Here is a 22,481-nt window from a genome sequence, read left to right on the forward strand (position 1 = left end):
TTCTCTACCGGACCATGGGGCTTACGGTATGAGGCAGACGGTGGATGAGGAGGCCTGGGCATGGAGCAATGAGGGACATGCTGGCTGGCAGAGACTGTGAGCTGGGAAGAAAGAATTGGGCTGAAGCTGGCCACCTGGGAAAAAAGAACTAGGCTGAAGCAGGCTGCCTAGAGCTTGTCCTAAACCCTCTGTCTGCTGACCTACTGGTCATGAGTGCCCACCCAGCCAGAGCCTAGACCTCTGAAACCCCTCTGGGCCTTCCCCAACTGTGTCCCCATTAGTCCTGCCGAGAAAGTGCCCCTGAGTCTGACTCTACACCAATACAGCCTGAGTTGTGTCTGTGAATTTGCTTCCCTGCTTTTCTGGTTGTGAGCATGTTTCCGTCTGCAGGGAGAGAGGCAGAGCCCAGACTGGAACAGCAGCAGGCTTAGATGGGTAAAATGTCTACACCCTGCCCTCTCTTGCCTACACCCCCTTTCCTCCCCATTTCCTCTCCTGTTCATCTCGTCCAGATCAGTAAAGCTTGATACGTTCAGTGCTCAACACTGGGATTTCCTTTCCTAGGACAGGGAGGAAAGGAGGGCTGGGAGGAGATGGTTAGGGCCATCCTGTGACCACTGGCGGTGCTCCGGGTTTCAGCCTTTGGGACCACAGAGCCTATTTCTCATGGTTTGGTACCTGCTCTTCTGGGCTGGATGGTTTGCAGGCACCTAGCTTTCCCTTAGGAGCTTGGGTCCAGTCCCCTTCCCTGCCCAGCCCCCACTTTGAGCTCTCCCAGTCTGTCCCTGTCTTCTCTCAGCACAGGACCCAGGCTGACCAGTGGACCCCCAGGTAGAGGGGCAGGTCAGTGCCCAGCAGGCCCCCTGCTGATAGGGGCTGGCTGTTCTAACAATGTGCAGCTGACCCCGGCATCAGTGTGTGTTGGCACAGGTGCTTCTCTGCCTGTGATTCCCCTCCCCTCCCCCCAACCCTGAATGTGTGTCCCTCTTCTACCAAGCACAGCCTGTATGCACACTGCAGGGATCTCGCTCCCCGTCCCTGCATCTGTTGTCTGTCCCCAGCTCAACCCTCCCTTGAGGACATCTAATCCCATTTGAACCCCATGCTGTGACAGATCCTTCCTCGCCACCCAGTTGAGCGAACAGCTCACAAATATTTCTTCATGCCTTTGCTGAGGCCCAGAGCTAACTGTCCTTGTCACTACTCTGGAAGGTCTAACAGCCTGCCCAGGGAGATATGGTCACAGGACATGACAGCCCTATGGGACTCTTGACCATGGGGCCCCGGGCAGGATCACAACCCGGAGGAAAGGCAGGGAGGTCTGGAAGATGAGCAGGTATTGTTTTCCTGTGGGCGCAAGGGGACAGGTGCTTTGGTAGAAGGGACTGCTCATATGAAGGCACACAAGGAATGAAGAGACAAAGGGAAGATCAGGAAGGGCCTTGAATGCTAGCCTGGGAAGTTTGGTTTTACCTCAGGGGCAGTGGGGAAGCCAGGGAAAGTTCGCAGTAGAGGAGTGACTTGGAACTGCATTTTATTTTTTTATTTTTTAAAAGATTTTATTTATTTATTTGACAGAGATCACAAGTAGGCAGAGAGACAGGCAGAGAGAGAGGAAGGGAAGCAGGCTCCAGGTCAAGCAGAGAGCCAATGTGGGGCTCGATCCCAGGACCCCGGGATCATGACCTGAGCCAAAGGCAGAGGCTTTAACCCACTGAGCCACCCAGGTGCCCCTGGACCTGCATTTTAGGAAGATCCTGCTGGGAAGCAGAAAAAGGAGATGAGGCAGGGATCCCTCTAGAGCTGATTCTCGGTGCCCTGGGCTGGCCGTGGGAGGGAGGAAGGAGTTTAAGACCTGTAGGATTGGCAGAACCTGGTGACCAATTGGGTGGAGGTGAGGGCCAAGGGAAGCCTGGGAGGTGGCCTGGAAGGTGGGTCCACGCGGCCCCATGAACCACTCCGGGTGCGGCTCGGGGCCTCTCTCACCCGCAACGACCACCGGGTGTGGCGCCCCCGGCAGGAAGTGAGCTCGAGGGAAGATGGGCGGGGCAGCTGTTTGGGGCGGCTGGGGGAGGGGCGTCAGGAGAAACCGGAAGCCGGCTGGGAGGAGGAGTCTCTGAGAGGCTCTCACCCGGCAGCTCTCGGCGGATCTGAGAACGCTAGGCTGGGCCCCGTGGCTTCTTGTAGCTGTTCAGCCCTCCCAACTTAATGGTTTCATTTTACATAAAACCTTACTATGATTCTGGGGAGTAGATACCATTATCTCATTCTGCAGCCAAGCAGCTTGAGGTTCAGGGAGGTTAACTAATCTGCCAAGCTTGAGATGTGAGATTCGCCTGCCTGACTTCCCCTCCAATGGCTCTTTCTCTGGGATAGGGAAAGGAGATTCAGTAGGTCAGAGTCAGTAGGTCAGAGTCACTGTCTCTGCAGGACTGTGGTGGAAGGTAGGGGTGGTGAGCAAGTGGGGTTGGAACCCAAGAGAAGGATCTGGGATCAGTTTTGCTTCTGTGTTGCAGAGGCTGGAGGGGTGAGACCGGGAAGAGGTGAAGGTGTGGGTGGTCTGTAGTGCAGCTCCTGGCCACTAGATGGCACTCAACCCTTGCCTCACCTCCTCAGGTCCAAGACAGGGGGCGGGGCGGGGCGGGGCGGAGCGGGGGTGGGGCGGCCAACCTCACTCCCATCCACTCACATACTCTCCTTTCATACTCACAGAGAGATGCGTGTTCTCTCTCTGTCTCTTTCTGACGCAGACAGACACAGAGACTCACACGCTCATTCTACTGGCACACTCTTGAGCTGACTTTACAGTCTACACGGCGTACGCTGTGCAGACTCCATAGGGAAAATGGGAAATGTTTCTTGAGGGCCTGAAGTTCAAAGCTTCTCTTTGAACAGGACTGAGGTCCGCCGTCTTACCCGAGTGAGACCCTGTGTCTGGGGTATGTCTGCCTGCTGAGTGGACTTCTACGGAAGGATCCCTGGGGAGACAGGACCAGCCTTGAGATCCGGCATGGGTGGAACCCCTCCTCTGGGCATAAAATAACTAGGAAACAGCACTGTGGGGCCTGGTCCTGTGCTGATGAAGCTGGAGAGTCAGGACAGGAGCTAGCTGGAACGTGCAGGATCCTCGGGAGGAGGCTGGGCTCAGGGGTCTTGATATCTGGGTGGGAGGATTGGGACAGGAGGTGAGGGCACTGCAGATACACCAGGACATTAGGCTGGGTGGTGGGAAGGTGTAGGGTCTGTGCGCAGGGCCTCAGCCTTTTCTCACTGCTCAGCCCCCAAGGGCTGCCTCCTTGAGATGAGGGCGGGGGGGCTGGAGGTGGGGAGTGCAAGCCAACCACAGATGCTACGAGGTGGCTGGACAGGGTAGGGGCAGGAGAATGGCAGGGAGACGCTATTTTCTTAGCCTCAGCTGTAGTGTCATGGAAGGGCCTCGAGCAGGGAGGTGAAGGGGTTAGAGGCCTGCTCTGAGCAGGAGCTGGGCTCCACAGCTGCAGAGCAACCACGCGTCCAAGCTAGACTCTGGATGGTGTGTGAGAAGAGAAGAGAAAGTGGGTTGACAGGGGAGTGAGAGGAGCGGGGAGGAGAAGGCCACATGGCTTGTTTGGGGAGGATTTAGAATGTCAGGAGAGGCCTCTATCTGACTGAAATTTGCACTGCTGGGTTCTCTCTCCTGAAACACAAAGCAAGAATTGTCCCCACACACCCAGTCCCTACAGGACTTTCTTTTCTCTCCTGGTGAGAGAAAAGCCTCGGATTCTTCCTTGGGGTCTCAGTTTCCTGTCCACAAACTGGGATGATGAGGCCCCTCTGGAGGCCATCAGGAGACAGGAGGGTGTGCTGGGAAGGAAGCCACTCTACTTCTAAGGAGTTGTGTGTGAATGCAGTCTGCACACAGACGCCATGGCCACATTGTTCTCTGAGAGCTAACTAGCCTGGGTCTGTACAGGAAGCAGAGCACACATGCCGTTTGAAGACTGGGGGGTCAGGTGTGAAAATGGGAGGTGTTGCCTTTCCTGGCAAGATGGCAGCCATTCTCCATTCCTCAGTCATCCCTGCAGAAACCACAGAACTGGGCAAGGAACGTGGAATTCTGGGAACTAACAATTCTGGATGAGTTGGGGAGAGATTAAAGTGAGAAGCTGGGTTGGAGGAAAGCACTTGTCTCGCCTCATGTTGCCTTGGAAAGTCCACCACTGCCCATCCTCTCACATCTGCACAAAGTCCTGGTGCTTCTTTACCCCCTTTGGGCAGTGGCTGAAGGAAAAGAACAACCTCTTAATTGGGAGACTCTTCCAAAGACGGGTGGGAATTACTGTCCCCTTTAGTGACAAGGGAAACTGAGGCCCAGAAGCTCAGCGGGCAGCAACCTCCATCAGAGCAAAAATTGCTTATAGAGCATCCCCAGGGTCAGATGAGGGAATCAAGCCTCAGAAGGACAGGGACCTCCAAGATCATACAAAATACAGAGGCAGAGCGGAGCTGAGTACCGGCTGCCATTCCCTGGCCAGAGGTTCTTGCCCCTCTTCCAGGGAGGGCAGTCTTTGCTTCCCTGAGTCACTAACTTCAGAACTCACATCAGCCTTGCCCCTCTGCAGACCCGGCCCTGGTGAGCGGGTTTGTTTCTCCCACATCCCAGTGCTCCTGCATCTGCCTAGTGCTGGGGTCATGGAAGAGGGAGGCTGGTTAGAGCAGTAGGTGCCCTTTTCTCTCCACATCTGCCTCTGAACATCCATCTGGCTCTCAGCTCAGACTCTCCAGGCTGTGTGTGCTGGTCAGGTGCATGTCCTTGCTTTCCTCCCACAGACCAGGAGCCTCTCGAGGGCAGGAAAAGATCTGCCTTGGCTCAGGCTTTCCACGTCCCTACTCAAGAGTTGAGTATGCCGTAGGGGCTCAAAAGAGCCAAGAGAGCCAAGAGAGCTCAAAAGAGCTCTCAAAAGAGGCAAGTAAGGGCTCCGGGGCGTATGCGCTGATCACGACTCAGCTGAACGCTTCAGAGAGACCCTCTGAAAATCTCCAGAATTCTCTCTCTGTGCAGCTCTTTCATCTCTGGTACTCTGCCCTGTAGAGGCTAGCCAACTGGATCTCTTCAGACTCCCAACTCCATCCTCTCAACTCAGGGAAATTTCCAGGCTTCCCTGAGGATCCCCTTCCCTACTGCACTGTGACCTGGAGACTCTCTCAAGGCTATAAGTTGGGCAATTGTAGAGGTTACCACAATTTTCCTTTCTCTTATTATCCCATTCCTTGTCTGGTACCCGGCCCTTTGAAAACCTTTATTTCATATATTTTGTCCATGATATTGTTATTTCAAGGAGGCGGGTAAATCTAGCCTTTATTACTCTGCCTTGGATGGGAGTGTGAATCTATTTTACTAACTTTGATTGAAGAATAGTACTCCAAGTATGAATGTTGACAGCCTTTTGGATATTAATATGTTGGCTGTTAGGAGCAATGTTCCCAGGGGTGTTCTTGTGTATGTGTATATTTTGAATAATCTGTTGTATGAATATCTATTTCTCTATTCTACTGTGGACCTGTATCTTCAGGCTTCCATCCAGAGCCATTCCTTCCTACCTAAAAACACTCTTTTAGTGTTTCCTTTTGTGCAGGTCTGCTGCTACTGAATCCTTCTGGGTTGGACTAGTTTGCAAATATCTGTTTCTCCTTCATTCTTTTTTTTTTTTTAAGATTTTATTTATTTATTCGACAGACAGAGATCACAAGTAGGCAGAGAGGCAGGCAGAGAGAGTGGAGGGAGGCAGGCTCCCCGCTGAGCAGAGAGCCCGATACGATGCGGGGGCTCAATCCCAGAACCCTGGGATCATGACGTGAGCCAAAGGCAGAGGCTTCAACCCACTGAGCCACGCAGGCGTGTTGTTGCCGCTGTTGAAGTATAGGCTGGGAAGTTTTTCCTCCAAGCACTTTGGAGATCACATTCGATTCTCTTTTGAGTGTCATTGGTTCTGATGAGAAGTCAGCCAGCAGTCTTGTTCTTATTCCTTTGAAAGTCCCCTAATGGATTTTTTTCTCTGGCTGCTAAGATTTTCTCTTTGTTTTTGGTTTTCAGCAGTTTTATCACAATGTGCTTATGTGTGGTTTTCTCTGTATTTCTCCTGTTTGAGATTCATAATGCATCTTGAATCCATGGTGATTTTCCCTCCCCTCAATCCAGTCTTCATCAGCTACGGATAAGTACATTTCCGTTAATTCCCAAAGCATGCTAAGAAAGTATTCTACAAAATTTTGCTGAAATCCTGTGATAACAAGAGAAAAATAGTAATGCTGATATGGGAGAAATTATTTTATATTTATATTGACCACTAGATTCTTATCCTTGGGGCTCACACTCACACCCCCCCTCAGGGGAGGAGAGGGTCACCAGTGGCAGTCTCCGTCCTTAGCTCCTGATCTATAACCAAGGATCTGTCCCTGACCAGATATCTCTACCTGGAAAAAAGTCTTTCTACCCTCTGCCTCATGGCTGGTGAGAAGGAAAAGCTATTTTGTCTCTGTCTCTCTGGCTTAAGTTTGCTTCTCATCAACACTTACATTGTAATTAATCCATAACACTTCAGTATTTCATGGTTTAGAACTGCTCCTTATCAGAATAGGATTTTGGAATTCCCTATGTGACAGTAAGTAGATCCCTGAGTGTTGAGTTCAAGCTCAGTGAAATAAAGGGTAGCCAGCAGGCAGCCAGGGCTCCCCCTCCCTGGTGGATTTCTCCCTCTTGGCTTTGACCATTAGGCTTTGAGCACACCTGTATGACAAGTTAGGGAGGCATCAGTGCATCACACTGAACCTCTATCTCTGTCAGCTCATTTGCTGTTTCAGTGGTGAATTTCAGTGGCGAATCAAAGTGGAAATAATCTTTTTACCTGGTCTGAGTCACTGTCCTCACCAATCTTTGCACCCAGGCAAAACCCGTGACCCTGCCCAGCTCACTTGTTCATGTATCTTTCCTGAATCCCAGATACAAGCATCCAATTGCCTGATCTCTTCTAGATTGCCTTCCTGTGGTATAGAGGCTAGAAAACCTTTCCCGTATTCCACACCAGCTTGGGTTTCATGTAGGACCTGGGTTCTACCAGGAAGATATCCAGAGGTCTCTGAGCAACATGGCATTGGCATGCTGGGCTGTCAGGAGGTGAGACATGGGAAGCCAGACAAGGGAAAGACCACGTCGTCTTCCCGACCCCCACAGAGGCCGCCACGCCACCAGCCAGTTCCCCATGTGGTGGCCAGAGGCCACTGACCATATTGTTCTTCTGCTCCAAGCCTCCGGTGGTGGCTACCTGGAATACAACCCACCCTCCGAATTTGGTCTTGACCACGTGCATTTCCCCCAAATGCCCCAGATGCTGTTTGGCCCACAGCTGCCTGAAGACCTATACCTGGGCCTGCTCTTCCTCTCCTTTGGGTCTTCCTCGCTTTCACCCTGGCTTCCCACCTGCAGGGAGCCCCTGCCACCCAGCTGTCACTGGCATCACAGCCCCCAATGTCTCTGTCCCTTGACCTGTACCGTATGTGGTCCCACCTCTTCTAGTCAGTTGGTTCACAGGATGAGGGCCAGAGCTGCCTTGAGGATTGTATATTCTCAGCTTGGTCCTCTCCCATGGTATGCAGTAGACACCTAATGTATGAGAAGGAAGAAGGAGGAGGAGGAGGGGAAGGAGAAGGAGAAGAAGAAGAAAAGAGGAAGAAGGAGATGTCCTTGCCAAGACACAGAGGTGGAAGTTCATACTGGACATTGATGACTACCTGTGGGTAGATAGATTCCCCTGAAAAGCAGCTGTGAAGAGACACCCACGGAGGGCTTTCTAAACAGCAACTCTTCACATAGGTGCCAAGTGACAGGTGGCTGCGTGGTGATGTTTCCCTTTGAAAACCAGTTGGGCATTTTGGCTGGCCCTGACCTTCAGCTGTGTAGCACTGAACCTGATTCTCTTCTCCCTCTACTTAACCCTATGTAGGTTATGCTATGTACAGCTTGGAGCCTCAGCTGATAGAGTTCTCTCAAAAGCCCAAATCCTATTGGTTGTAATTGCCTGTCTCCCCCAATAAAACATGAGCTCCTTGAAGGGAGAGATCCGGTCTGGCTTATTTCTAGATCCTTAGTACCCAGCACAGAGCCTACAACAGAGCAGCACTCAGCAAAAATGTACTGACTGCTTAAATGAAATGTGAGTCATTGTAAATCCAATCCGAGTGGCGGCACCCATTGTGGGATCTGGGGTTGGCCTGCGTATCTTGAGGAGTATCTTGGTCATGATGTGCAAGAGTTAGCTCATTCAACTGAGGAAAATAGTTTGCTCAGTAAAACCATGCTTGCGTGACGAGCAGTCAGGCGTCCCTTCAGAGGAAATCATGTTCACAGCGGAGTCATGCTTGCGTGGCCAGCGCTGAATATCATTCGAAACCAACTGGCTTCCAGAACAAGGGCCGGCTCCAGGATGCAAAGTGATATTCACCATTAGTGGGGCATGTAAAAGGACAGAGAATAGTCATTGCATTTATACTATACCCTCATCAAATAAATTCTAAAATGTCACCAATGGAAAATTCCTCCCTAAGGAAATATCCCTCCCAATTCCCTCAGCATCTATTTTCATCTCTTAATACGATCTGTGACTCCTTATTCCTGGGTCCTCCTAAGGACCAAACACAGGGCCCCAGTTTTGTGTTCTCTCTTATTCTCTTAGCAGTTTTTTCATGACACTCTTCTAAGTTGCTAGATGGGTTTCTGTGGCCCCTCTTGGCAGCTGGTGGGTATCCCACTGAGGGAATGGGTTGGGCAAGGTGGTTAAGGGCATGGCATCTGCCATGTGGCAGACTAGGTCAAATCCTGTCCTGCCATTCCTTGTTGTGTGACTTTGTGTAAGTACTTAACCTTCCCTGAGTCTCAGTGTCCTCCTCTGTACAGTGGGGATAATAATAAGCCTTCTCAAGGCCGTGGCAAGGATTAAATGAGAAGAGACATGAAAGCTTTTGTCCTTTGTTAAAGCTTCCAGTGGTGTGAATTACAGGATTTCATGGGGTGTGTTGATGGGAATGAGGAGGTAACTTCATCTTTGGCAAAGGCTGAGGGGTGGGAAGAGAGCTCCCGGGAAGAGGGCTTTCGCCTTAGAGACAGAAAGGGCAGGTTCAAAAGAGTTTGGAAGAGGTCACCACAGCATCATTCTGGGTTAGTGTATTGAATGTGTCCCTCCCCAAAAGGTATGTTCAAGTCCTAATCCCTGATTCCTGTGAATGTGACCTTCTCTGGAAATAGGGTCTTTGCAGATGTGATTCAGTTGAGGTCATTATAAGAAGGAAATGTGGACACAGAGACACACAGAAAGGTCATTTGATGATGGAGGCAGGGATGGGATGATGCCAGCATAAGTCAAGCGACACCAAGGAGTACCCCCACCACTGGAATCTGTGAGGAAGTCGAGGAAAGGTCTCCCTCTAGGTCCTTCAGACAGCATGGCCTGCCAGCACTCATTTAGGACTTCTAGGCTCCAGAACTGTGAGACAACACATTTCTGTCATTTGAAGCCACTCACTGCAGAGATTTTTCATCTCAGCCCAAGGAGACCACCACAGGGGGTATGGCCAGGAAACAGTGCCTCAGGGCACAGGGCACAGGTGGATTGGAGGGAGGGGCCACAGCTGACACCGGAAGACTTTGGTGTCTTGAGTCCGCTTGGTAGGACAGTCCAGTCACTGAAGACGATCTGGGAGGCACACACAAACATCTGGCTTCCTTGCCCTGAGATGAAACAATTCCTCAGTGCAGTCGTTAATCGATGCTCCGTATTTCCTTCTCCCACCAGATGGAGACTAGGGTCTTAGACCCAATCCATGTTCGACTATTCCCCTTTCCTGTCCTGCTTTCCTCACTCCCTTGTTTCTGACAAGCACTCCCATCTCTGTCAACCATGTGGTCACCATCCCTCAGAGTGGTTCCTGACAAACTTGCCCAGCCCAGCCTTGTGCTAGCTGCTGGGGGTGGGGGGTAACAGAGGCACTAAGGCAGGGGCCTGCCCGGAGCTCAGGGTTACCTAGTGCAACATTAATTGATTCATTAACTAGTTCATAGAGAAACACACGCTTATTGAAAACATACTATGTGCTGTCTCCAACTGGGCATCGGAAAGGCAACAGAACCAGATGCCGGGCATGCCGGGATGGCGCTGTCTGTTAAATGTCCGACTCTTCAGACTCTGAGATTGAGACCCGAGTGGGGCTCCGTGCTCAGGGTGGAGTCTGCTTGAGGTTCTCCTGCTACCTCTGCCCCTTCCTGTGCTTGTGCTGGCTTGCTCTCTAAACAAACAAACAAACAAATAAGTCTTAAAAAAAAAAAAACCCAGACACCAAACTCAGGCTAACTGAGCGATAGACATTATTTAATAGACTCGTAGGCAGGGGTGCCTGACTGGCTCAATCCATAGAGCATGCAACTCCTGATCCCCGGGTTGTGAGTTCAGGCCCCCTATGGGGATTTACTTTAAAAAAAAAAAAAAAGGGAGGGGGCACCTGGGTGGCTCAGTGGGTTAAAGCCTCTGCCTTTGGCTCAGGTCATGATCCCAGGATACTGGGATGGAGCCCCACATCGGGCTCCCTGCTCAGCAGGAAGCCTACTTCTCCCTCTCCCATTCCCCCTGCTTGTATTCCCTCTCTTGCTGTGTCTCTTTCTGTCAAATAATAAAATCTTAAAAAAAAAAAGGCATACTCACAAGCAAATGTAAAATGGCAGTTGTGCCAATGGGGCCATTAAGAAAAAGGAGATGCTTTAGGAGTCTCTGACAGGTGGATTTGACCTGATCATGGTGGTCAGAGGGTCTTAGCAGAAGGAGAGCAACCCAGGCTAAGGCCTGAGGTGAGTAAGAGCAGAGGAAACAGCAGAGGAGCAGAGGGAACGAAGAACCTAAGGCAGGAGGCAGCACAAGAAGGAGGGTCTTAAGGAAGGTCAACGGAGGGGGTGGCTGGGAGACTGTGGACTATGAGAGGGAGCTTGGAAGATAAGGCAAGAGAGTCGGGCTGTGTTAGGAGTTTAAGCTTTATTCAAAAAAGAATGAATATCAAGGGTTTGCAGTAGGTGGGTGACCGGGTCAGAAACCGAGACACGTACTCTGGCGCAGCACAGGCTTGGGAAGCAGCTGGGTGCCTGCGCAGGTAGAGAGCTCCCTCAGCAGCTCAAGTGAGCATGTGACAGTAACGTGGGCCCAGGTCATGGAGGATGGAGAGAGGTGCATGGACTGGAGAGATAGCCTGACCGATGGATTGGAGGTGATGTCTGGGAGGGAGAAAGGACGTTGGTGACGACTCTTAGTCTCTTGGTTTGTGCAACTAGATAGATGTTGGTGCCATTTGCTGGGAGAAGGCGCCCTGGAAGAGGACCAGATTTGGAGGAGAAAACCCTCAATTCAGGAAAAGTTCTTTGTAAACCCTATGGTTGCAGGAATATCAGCTGTTACCACCCACTCATTAAAAAAAAATATTGAATAAATGCTTGCTATATGCTGAGCCCTGTGCCAAGTGCTGGAGATGGAAGGGAAGGAAATTAGCATTCAATGCACAACTCTGCAAGTCAGTAGGCTAGCGAGATGAAGGTGGGCATCAGGGTGTGACAGACTTGGTTTTGAAACCTGGCTCTACAGCATCCTAGCTGTGTGACCTTGGGCAAATAACTTAACCTCTGGGGCCTCAAGAACATCTGTAGAATGGGATTTACATTCCTGTCCCCTAGAATGTTCTGTGGCTCTAGGGACAACACAACCCAGTGCCTTTAGCACAGTGCTTTGCACAGAGTAAGTGCTTAATATAACGATGCTATTGTTCGTTCTTTCTGTGAGGCCTGGTCCTACGTCATTTTATCTAATCTCTACCCCAGCCTCCTGAGGACAGAATGATCATAGTATCTCATTTTACAGATAAGGCAGCTGTGCAGATTGCCTACCCAATGGCATTTCCCCTCTTCCTCACTGTGAGAAAGCAGGATTGGTTTGGGTGTTCATTATTCCATATTCAGGAAAGCTGGCCCCCTCTCTTGCCTCAGGGCATAAATCCTGATTAGTCTAAACTAATCATGGTAATTCCATTCCCCCACCCAAAGATTGATTTAGCAGTCATGTGGTCCATTCTTACCCGGTTAGGAACTTCGAAGTTGCCCAGAAATGTCCCTGTTTTAGTTCTAGTAGTGCTGAGTGCCTGGAAATCTGTCATTTCCAGGAAGACTAGAATGGCTGGTCACCCCAATGGCCAGTGAGACCTGAGGAGACAACTTCTGTGGGGATGGGGGGCATCTGGAAAACTTTTTCTTCGCTAAGAATAAGTGGTAAAGATCTACATATGGGAGGACATGTCCTTCTTTGCTGGAAGGCTTTGTTTCTCTCTACTGTGTTTGGAGCTGCTAGTGCCATCCTATGACCACGAGAGGAGATAAACAGCAAGTTGAAGATGGTGGGGTAGAAAAGTGGAAAGCACCTGGGTCCTTGAGGACCACTGACTGGCCTATAAGCACTTAGCTCAGGGTCCTTGCTAGGACAGAAACAAACTACAATACCCACTAATATCTATCCCCTGCAGCCTGAAGCATACTGAGGCAAAATGGCACCCGGCTGAAAAGGGGCAGAGCTGGGTCTAAAACCATCTCCATTGTGGTGTTGATATCTTAATACTAAACTCTAGGACAGAGAGAAGTGTAAGTTCTGCAAACCGCTACATTTGCCTAGGACAGTGTTTCTCCAAGTATATTTCTTCCATGGGGTGCTCTCTGCGCAAGGATTCCATCATCAAATGGGTTTGGGGGACATGACGTGCTGTATGCTTACTGCCACGTATTAATTTTGGGAAGTCCTGCAGGAAGGAAATCTGTTTATCTTGGATTCACTCGGTGTTTTCTCAAAATCATTTCAATGTGGAGTTTTTCATTTCTTTTTGTTTTCGTGAAGCCCCATTGATGTCCCCCAGGTGTTCCACAGAACACAAGTTTGGGAAATGGTGAAGTAACAGACGCAGAGACTGTCTGGAGGGGTGCCTGGTGGCTCAGTGGGTTAAAACCTTTGCCTTCAGCTCAGGTCATGATCTCAGGGTCCTGGGATGGAGCCCCGCATGGGGTGGGGGGTGTCTCTGCTCAGCGGGGAGCCTGCTTCCCCACCTCTCTCTGCCTACTTGTGTTCTCTGTCTGTCAAATAAATAAATAAAATCTTTAAAAAAAAAAAAAAAGAGGCTATCTGGAGAATGAGACCAAAGCGAGGGGCTCTGGGTAGGAGCCTCGGTTTGCTTGCGGTTGGATATGATTACAGTAGTGCCCCCTTCCCCTCTTCAGAGTATCCTAGTTTGAGATGATCAGCTGTGTCATCACTTGTCTCTGGGCAAGGAGGAGGGCTTCTTGGGAGAGGGGGAAGTGAGGGGCTCTTCAGGATCAGGGATCGGGGTCTCCCCCACCCCCCTGCAGAGAGGTGTGGCCAGAGTGAGGCAGCTGGGGATGGGGCGAGGGCACCAAGCGGCAGGAAGACTGAGGGGTATGGAGTTCTGCTGTGGCACGCACTGTACGTGTGACTCGGGAAGGGAGGTGGGGGTGGCAGTATGGGGCCATAAGCCTGGGTGGGCAGAGAGGAATGACAGGCTCATAGGTTGCAGCAACACAGGGGTGGCCTGGGCCCAGAGGCCACACACAGCACCCACAGGAGGTGTGCTCTGGGTCAGTTTTCTCCGTACTCCAGCAAGCAGGGCTGTCTAATGAGTGGCTTGGGCAATGGAAACCAGATGCTGGATGTAGAACCCATCCGGGCAGGCGGAGGCCTAAAGGAAGGTAAGAAGCAGCCCAGGCCTGAGTTTTTACTCCTGTCCCTCCAGTCCCAAGCTGTTCTTTTGTTTGCTGTCTGTGTCCCTCATTGGACCTGAAGCTCTATGAGGTCAGACTCCATGTGTGTTCTGCCCACCGTTGTATCCACAGTGCCTGGAGCAGTTCCCCATCTATAGCAAAGGCTCAATAAATACATGTTGAATAAATGCATGAGAGAGAGAGAAGCATCTTTTTAAACCAGAAGGGCATTAAGACTTAATGAGCCTCCAGGTCATGATCCTGGAGTCCCAGGATCGAGTCCCACGTCGGGCTCCCGGCTCCGCGGGGAGTCCGCTTCTCTCTCTGACCTTCTCCTCGCTCATGCTCTCTCTCACTGTTTCTCTCTCAAATAAATAAATAAAATCTTAAAAAAAAAAAAAGACTTAATGAGCCTCTGTGGTGCGCTGGGGGCTTGCCAACAGGCATCTCCTTTAGCTCACCTCGGAGGCAGAGATCACGGATGGGCTAATGACGAGCCAGCAGATCCCATTCCTCGGCTGAGGCCGTGTTCAAGCCCCTCCACCTGCAGGAAGCCTTCCCTGTCTGAGCCACTTCCCCTTCACCAGGCTTCCCCTCCTCTGAGCTTGATAAAATCCAGCTCTTAACTGCATGCTATCCAGCGTGGCATTTCATCAGACGTCCTCTCACTTGACTGTGAACCCTTCAAGAACAGAGGCTACATCTGTTTCTAAGTCTCCTCCACAGCACCCAGAGCTGAAAAGAACAAAAAACAAAAAGCAACCACGTGTGTTTGTTAATTGGTAGGTTTACTTTTAAAACCAGTTCCAGCATGACCTTGACCCCGGGCACTCTTCTGGCCATTAGTGCTGCCGCTCTGTGTATTCTGTCTCAGTTAGGAGTGCTTTCCGCTCCGTGACAGAACACCTGACAAGCAGCATCTTAAACAATCAGGTCACTTAATTATCTCACACAGGAGAGGGCTGGAGGCAGGCTGGAGGCAGGCTGGGGCAGTGCTCCCAAGATGCCAGCAGACTCAGACTTTCTGCTCGGCCCCCTTGAGCGTGCTGGCTTGTCGCCTCACAGTACAAGGTGAAGTTTCAGGCTTCACATCTAAATTCCAGGCAGGAAGATGGGAGAAAGGGAGAAAGGCTAGCCCAAGTGTCCTTTTGCTCAGAAAAGCAGAAGCTTTCCCAGAGGCCTCTAGCAGACTTCTGCTTCATTTTATTGGCCACACTCAATAAAAGAGCCTGAGAAAACAGCTAGGTTTTTCAGATTCTGTAGTTAAGGGGACAAAGGAAAAGTGATTTGCAAGTGGGTGTTGCATGAGCCCACCAACAGTTATTGCTGTAAATGCTAGAGAAGGAAGAGGGAATAAAGGTAATCAGCCTTGTCATTCACTCCAGCGGGCCATTCTGAAATGTCCCCAGCCCAAGCAGGACCCTGTTTAGATTTATTTGTTCCTGGGGAGACACTCTACGTTCTTGCGTATACATAAACACGGATGCCTACAGACATAAAAGGCATGGTCCATGCCTTCCAGAGCCACACAGTCAGGTGGAGAGGACGTGCTAGGCTGGCAGAGATAGAGCCGTCATCTCCATAATGTGTGCTATGGCTTGTGCATAGAAAGATACGAGAAAAGGAGCATCTAACTCTGCTTGGGGGCAGTCAGGGAAGGCTGCCCGGAGGAAGTGACACATGGAGTTGCAATGGTGGCTAAGGCTATGAAGAAGGGGCCACGGGTGGGTGGTGTTCCAGATGCCAGAAAGTGCAGGGCCAGGGGGACAGTGGTGGGAAGAGAGCACAGTGTAAATGATGAGCATCCCAAAGTTCTGTTTTGCTGGTGTGTGGGATGCCTGATGGAGAGAGATGAGGCTGGCAGGGCCAGATCATGAAAAAGGCATGATGTCTGCTGCTAGAGGCTCAGGTCTCCAGCATGGGTGCTTCGGTAGAGGGTGGTGCCATTTTCTGAGACAGGAATCACTGAACTCAGTTTGGTAATGTTGACTTTGGGGGCTTCAAGCTGTTCCTATGGCCCATGAATTTTTTTTTTTAAGATTTTATTTATTTATTTGACAGACAGAGATCTGGCAGAGGGAGGCAGAGAGAGGGGGAGAAGCAGGCTCCCCACTGAGCAGAGAGCCTGATGCAGGGCTCCATCCCAGGACCTTGGGATCACGACCTGAGCCAAAGGCAGAAGTTTTAACCCATTGAGCCACCCAGGCACCCCGCCCCAAGAATTTCAAGACAGCCTCATCCACTTCAGTTACGGTTTTATGACTCTTAAATTTATAGGCTCTGTTCAAATCTCTCTTCTATATTCCCTGCCTGCATATCCAATGGAACTTTGGCTACATGACAACCATACCCAAAATTTAGTAGCTGAACACTAGAACATTTAGCCCCTGAATCTGTAGGTTGGCAGTTTGTTTGGGCTCAGATATTTTCCCCCTTAAAGACTAAAAAGATATAGGGTGGTGGTTCCCATTGTATCCGCCCCCATTTAATCTACCTGTATTAGTGTCTGCAAAAACCATTTGGCTCATGTTGGATCATGTGATGACCTGGAATGCAGCTCTTATGCTGGATGTAGCATCTTTACTGGGCTAGATGAGCACGATCTCTGGCCCTTGCTGTTAATTCTGTCAGGGTATTCTTTCCAATCCCCATTAGCAAAGAGAACCAAAAGCTGTTCACAAATAAATGAGCAATAGTACTCATTTATAGTCTTGCCCCCAAGACTATAACTCTCCTTCTCTGTCAAACAAGGTCTGCCACAAAGACCTTGGTTACCTTGACTTTCTGCAGACCATTACTCTGGTCCACCATATTGGTGAGGTCATGCTCATTGGACCTGGTAAACAGGAATGTGGGGTTACTCTGAATGTCCGAATAAGACACATTTGTGCCAGGGTGTGTGAGAAAAAAACCTACAAGATTCATTAGTCTGCTACATAGGTGAAGGATTTAGGGGGTCTAGGTCTGAGACATCCCTTTTGAGGCAAAGAACAAATTATTACATCTTATACGCCTTATTGCCAAGTGAGATATACATGTTTGATGGATCCTTTGGAATCTAGAGGCAGTAGATGCCATGTTGAGGATAGTACCCCAATCCATTTATCGGGTGGTCGGAAATCTAACAATTTCAAGTGAGGCCCTGAGGAAGAGAGGGCTGTGCATTGGGACAAGGTCACAGTACAAATAGCTCTGCCCCTCGGCTATAGCACTGGAGCTGTCCATGGAAATAGGATGCGGGTTGGGTCTCTAGTGAGCCCCATAGGAGATGCATGGAGTGGACCCTCTTGCTGGGCCGTGCCTTCTGCATCAGAAGACTGTATATATTTGAGAAGCAGCTCCTGATGGACTACAGGCCCCTGGTAGAGGCTGAACATGGTGCACTCAGAAGTGCACTACGTAATTAGGAGACAGGAGCTATCATGAGCTGGTATTCCATCCAGTCATAGAGCAAGGAGACGGGCACAGTAGCAATCCACTGACTGATGGAAAGAGTACATTCAGGCCTGAGGAGGTCTGTAAGACACAAATGAGTCATAAGAGCAGGTGGCTCAGAGCCCCATGTCAGAAATCTGTTGCAGTGCTGTCTCTCCTGCACTCAAGCCCATGGCCTCATGGGGGCTTCTCTGTGACCCGACCATGGAGAAAGGAAACATCCAGGCGTGGTCCACATATAGGGGGTGGCCCGCCTGTAAGTTGACGTGAGCCAAAAATGGACTGTTGCCACACTGTAGCCCCAAGCAGTGGTGGCCCTAGAAGGTAGTATAGAAGGCAAACCCTCCTAGTGGGCAGAGCTCCAAGCAGTGCTTTCAGCCATAAGTGTTATGGGGGTAAGATTTGGCAAAGATGAAGACACATACTTCTGAGCAGTGGTAAATCACTGGCTGGCTGGTCAGGAGCCAGGAAGAAGCATCATCAGAAGACACGGGAGAAGCACGTGGACGACCTATGGGGTGGGGGAGGCAGGGATGTGAAGACATTTGCGTCTCAAATCTATGTTCACTAGGAAGCACCCACCTCTGAGGAAGCATGCAACAGCCCCGTGGACAGGATGATTCCTCTGGCCCATGGCAGCCAGCCGCTATCCTTAGCAAGCCCAGTGCTGGGGCTGGGACCCATAAATGGGGGAGTCACAGGGGCAGGGATGGGGGCTGTGCAGAGGCCCAGCAGCAGGGGCTCACACCCACCAACGCCTATCTAGCTACGCCTCTGTTGATTATCTGATTATCTAACTTGCCACCAATGTTCTCCAGCGCTGCTCCATCCCTAGCACTCAAGCAAGCGGGTTATACCATGCTCCTTCTACCTGGAAGGGGAGTTAATTCTTTCTTAGAGGAACTTAAACTGGCTCTGGGGTGTGGGTTTGCCTTCCCAGCCTACAGGGCCTCTGCCACCAATTCAGAGTGACAGCGTCCCTGATTTCCCAACAAAGCACTCTGCCTTGCCCTGCCTTAGCCTAATGGCCATATTTTATGATGAAGACCGGACAAGGGGCACAGTCCCATACTACTCACTGGTCCCCTGACACCCTGAGTCACCTGGAAGGCTGAGTGAGGCCGCTAGCCTAGGGATGCCCCCTTGAAGGATTGCAGGGACTGTCCCGGAAGGTATGCAACCTGTATTGAACTGAGGGCTGGTATGCGGTACTCTGGTACTCTGTCCCCATTAGCGGGAATACAGAGGTCAGAGGTCGGGGAGCTAAAGGGTAAAAGGAGGAGTGGCCCCTCCTACCACCATTTCCGGTGACCTACTTGCAGACGTTGGGCTTTGTGTTCTTACAACTTTAGGCTACACTGGAAAGAAGTCCCGGTTTCCAGGGAGGGGCTCTTCCACCAAGGGACACTGGAAAGTTCCCTTGAACCTGAAGCTACAACCGCCACCTGGTCACTCTTGGATTCTGTGCCCATGGTTCAGAAGGCCAAAAGGATTTGCCATTTTCATAAAAAGGCAGCGTTGCAGACACTGAGTGGGGCAGAAAGGAGCATGTCCGGAGCTCAGGGCATTCCCTAGGGTGCCTCTTATTGCTTCTGTGCCCAGCAGTAGCACTGCGTGGGTGACTGAAACATCCGTGGTCTGATAAAGCCAAGGCCACCAAGGGCTCAGAGCCCTCAGGGACAAAGGTCTAGGTCATCCCCTTGGCCAGCAGCTAGACCAGCTGAAGGGCTAGCGGAGGTCGAGCGAAATTTAGGATGGGCAGTGGCAGGGGGAAATGACAAGCATCAGTTAGATATGCAAATTCAAACTACACTGAGAGATCATTTCTCACCCAGCAGATGAATATAAATCCCACAGTTGGACAACAGTTTCTTTTGGGAGGCTTCGAGAGAAAGGCGCACTCACACATTCCTGGGGAGGGTGCAAAATGGTATGACCTCTGTACAGGGAACATGGCAACATCTAGCAAAATGACATATGGGTTTACCCATTTCTAGGAAACTATCCCAAATATACACTGGCAAAAACCTGAATTGACGTTGGCACAAGACTGCTCACTGCAGCAGTATTTGTATTAGCAAAAGACCCAGAGGAAGCTCATCAAGTGAGCTGCACTTCTTCTGTGTGGCAGCTGTTGGGAAGGAGTTGGAACCCAGACAAAACATTGGGTGATTTACTTGTTCCTAACTGATGTGTACTGAGGGCCTGCTATGTGCTTGGTAGCCTACACATATTACTCTGTTTAAACTCTTCAGCACCCCTGCGTACTTTCTGGAAACAAATTTGTATCTTTGACCTTTAACTCAGAAATTCTAAGAATACACCATGCAAACATAACCCAAAATGGCAACCATTCTTTATGCACAAGGATGCTTACTGCAGTATTATTTTTCAGAATTATTTGTTTTATCAAATTTATGTAGGCATGCAATTCAAAAAAAAAAAAAAAAAGGAGGGCAAACAATACACAAGAGCTTATAATCGTATCAACCATCTCCAGCTCTGCACCTTTCCGTCCAGTCTGGTCTCTAGAGGCGACCCCTTTGAAGCATTTCTCGTTTTCTATCTTTGAGGTGTAGCTTCTGTATCTTTAAATAATGTGTTTGTGTGACTCTGCATTTGCTAAGTTTAGATATTGTGTATTGGCTTCCTGCTACAGATTAAAGTAGGACCTTTTCAAGATCAAACACTACATTTTAATTCTCTTCAGAACCCCAGGACCTGGCCATGGGACTAGCAGGATGAGAGTATTAAGTAAATATTTGTTTAAAAAAAAAAAAAAGGAATAACCTGGGTGGTCAAGGAAGGGAAGGCATTGGAAGCGAAGAGAAAATCATTGGCAAAATGGCTGAGGCCTCTCCTGACTAACAGGACCCTGATCTAATTCAGGGTGGCTGTGTACCCAGCTCAAATTGCTTACCTCCCACACTCTCTCGTAGCAAGTAGAGACCATGTGACCCATACCAGCCAAAGGCATGTAAGTAAAAATTACTTATATAAGTAACTTCTGGGAGCTTCTGGGAAAGGTTTCTAAAGGAACCCTGAGGCAGTTGGCATATCCTTGGGTCCTTTTCACTCTTCCTCATTCTTCTTTCCTGCAACAAGGATGTGATTTCTGGAGGCTTAGCAGTCCTCCTGCCACCACATTCTAAAGATGGAAGACCAAAGCAATAGAAGGAGCTCAATTTTTTGAAGACATCGTTTAATTTTATAGCTTGGACTGACTATCTCTAGACTTTATGTTTCCCGAGACAAATAGTGCTTTTATTTGTTTAGGATCACATAATTAGTTTTTCTGTGGCTAGCCACTTCATGTGTCCTTAACAGAGGGACATGGAAAAAGAACAGCTAAAATCGGATGGTTGTTGATAGTACAAGGAGATTCTGAGAATTTTCTATAATAAAGAATTTAAAAGAACTATGAAAATTATACACACACACACACACACACACACACACACACACACATATATAACTCATCCTGGCAAATACGATTTCCAAAAAATTTTGCAAGACATCTGGGCTTCAGAGATAGTTGCTATGTCTTGTGACAGTGTGGCTTAACCTCTAAAGTCTATAATTTTGATTGTTTGTTGATGAAAAAAGCAACTTTTGTTTTTTCTGAATTGTTGCCTAGGTATTTTAGCATATGATAACCTTATTCACACTCAGGTCTGGACATTTGTTTATTTTTAAGATTTTATTTATTTATTTGAGACAGCCAGAGAAAAAACACAAGCAGCAGGGAGCAGCAGGCAGAGGGAGAGGGAGAAGCAGACCCCTGTCAAGCAGGGAGCTGGATTCAGGGCTCTATCCTGGGTCCTGGGATCATAACCTGAGCAGAAGGCAGGTGCTTAACCGACTGAGCCACCCAGGTGCCCCAAGTCTGGACATTTAAATAAGGACTGAAGTTTAGAATTCCCACCGTAAGTTCCTGCTTTACTTTTCCCAGACCACCTTCTAAAATAATCATGCAGAGGTAAGCCCACAAAAAGTGACCTCTGCCCCAGCCACCTTGTAGGCAATAGGTGCTTGCTACTCTGCTCTCCCCCACTGCCTCCTGACCTGGGACAGAGGACGGTCCCTTGTGGGGTGTATTGAAACTGCACCTTGGAGCAAAAACCATGTGGGTTTCATTTCCCCAAAGTGGGAGCTTGATACTGAGGGAGCCCCATGCTCTTGACCGTGTGGGTGCCTTACAGCAGAGTCTGCATATTCTTAATTCGATATACCAGCCCTAGCTTCTTAATACAGTTGTCTTAATAATGTTTTAGATGGGTGATGACACTTGAATTCCCTCAGCTTTTTGGGGAGGTACAAATACCTGTGAATTTTCTTTCTCTCTCTCTCTCTTTTTTTTTTTTTTTTTTTTTGCCAAGACAGGATCCTTGGCATGGCACCTTCCTCAATATACATGAGGGAAAATAAAACCACTCTGTACTTATTTATTTTATTTTTATTTTTTGGTTTTTTTTTGAGGCAGATAGGCAGAGAGGGAAGGGGAAGCAGGCTCCCTGCTGAGCAGAAAGCCTGATGTGGGGCTCGATCCCAAGACCCTGGGATCATGACCTGAGCTGAAGGCAGAGGCTTTAACCCACTGAGCCACCCAGGCGCCCCTGTACTTATTTATTTTAAAGATTTTATTTATTTGAGAGAGTGCGCATGCTCACACAGGTGCACAGGACAGGGGATGGGGGAGGGAGAGAGGAGTGGAGGCTGGCTGAGCACAGAGCCCAACACAGGGCTGGATCCCACGACCCTAAGACTATGAGCTGAGCCAAAACCAAGAGTTGGTCGCCCAACTGACTGAGCCACCCAGGTGCCCCCAGAATTACCTTTTTTTTTTTTTTAAGATTTTATTTACTTATTTGACAGACAGAGATCACAAGTAGGCAGAGAGGCAGGTAGAGAGAGAGAGGTGGAGGCAGGCTCCCTGTCAAGCAGAGAGCCCGATGTGGGGCTTGGTCCCAGAACCCCGGGATCATGACCTGAGCCGAAGGCAGAGGCTTTAACCCACTGAGCCACCCAGGCACCCGACAAAATTACTTATTTAGACAAAGAATTTGAGAGGTTTTTAAAAAATATATCATTAAAATTGATAAACTGATACGAAGCTAAGGACAGAGACTTGCGACTCCAGGTCGGGCTCAAATAGGAGCCAACCAAAGGGAAGCTTTTTCACCTTCATGGAGTGGTCACTTCTTGCCCCACCTCACACCTTGTCAGT

This window comes from Lutra lutra, chromosome 10 (assembly GCF_902655055.1).
Source record: "Lutra lutra chromosome 10, mLutLut1.2, whole genome shotgun sequence".
NCBI lineage: Eukaryota > Metazoa > Chordata > Mammalia > Carnivora > Mustelidae > Lutra > Lutra lutra.